Below are 1318 nucleotides of genomic sequence, written 5' to 3'. Positions count from 1 at the left end.
GCTATACATATCTCAATTTTTATTACTAGAGAAATCTAGTTGCTATTCATATCTCAATTTTTATTACTAGAGAAATCTAGTTGCTATTCATATCTCAATTCTTATTACTAGAGAAATCTAGTTGCTATTCATATCTCAATTTTTATTACTAGAGAAATCTAGTTGCTATTCAATACTCAATTCTTATTACTAGAGAAATCTAGTTGCTATTCATATCTCAATTTTTATTACTAGAGAAATCTAGTTGCTATTCAATACTCAATTCTTATTACTAGAGAAATCTAGTTGCTATTCATATCTCAATTTTTATTACTAGAGAAATCTAGTTGCTATTCATATCTCAATTTTTATTAGCTAGAGAGACCTAGTTGCTATTCAATACTCAATTCTTATTACTAGAGAAATCTAGTTGCTATTCAATACTCAATTCTTATTACTAGAGAAATCTAGTTGCTATTCATATCTCAATTTTTATTACTAGAGAAATCTGGTTGCTATTCATATCTCAATTTTTATTAGCTAGAGAGACCTAGTTGCTATTCAATACTCAATTTTTATTACTAGAGAAATCTATTTGCTATTCAATACTCAATTTTTATTACTAGAGAAATCTAGTTGCTATTCATATCTCAATTTTTATTGCTGGAGAAATCTAGTTGCTATTGGTATCTCAATTTTTATTATCTAGAGAGATGTAGTTGGTATTCAACCCTTTCATTTAAATTATCTAGAGAATTCAAGTTTTACACTTCTTTTTTGTATTACCTTGAAAAGATAATCAATATGGGTCGTCCAAAGAAATCAAAAGCTGCTTTGTTAGCTAATATAAGAAAAAATGGAAAAAGTGCTGATGATAAATGTACAAAAATTGTAGACCATAATGATCAGGAATATGTTGCAAAATCAAATTCTAAAGCCAGTAGATTTAATGATAAAGTTTCAAAAGAAAATGTCAATGAATTGCTTGTAGTTCATGAATCTGATAGTCCTACAGAAATTTCATATGAAAAAGTAGAAATACCTGTGAAAAGCAAGGTAAAAAATGCTTCTAGTAACATAAGCAAAGATAAGAGTAAAGAGAACGTTGTTTCTAGTAAAAGTAGAAAGAGACAAGTTGAAAGGATATGTATATCTGGTAATTTTAATCAAGGTAATATAGAACGATATGGATTTTATTCTGGCAAACAGTGCACTGTGAACAGTCTTCTGTGTATGATATACAGAAAAATTATGAATGTAAGATTATGGAAAAGTTCCACCTTAGACAAAATCTTAGATTTAGGTAATGAATACTATCAGATTCTTCAGTCTCAANCTA

The sequence above is a fragment of the Lottia gigantea genome (genome assembly GCF_000327385.1).
Source record: "Lottia gigantea unplaced genomic scaffold LOTGIsca_114, whole genome shotgun sequence".
Taxonomy (NCBI): Eukaryota; Metazoa; Mollusca; class Gastropoda; family Lottiidae; genus Lottia; species Lottia gigantea.
Note: the sequence above shows the minus strand (reverse complement) of the source record.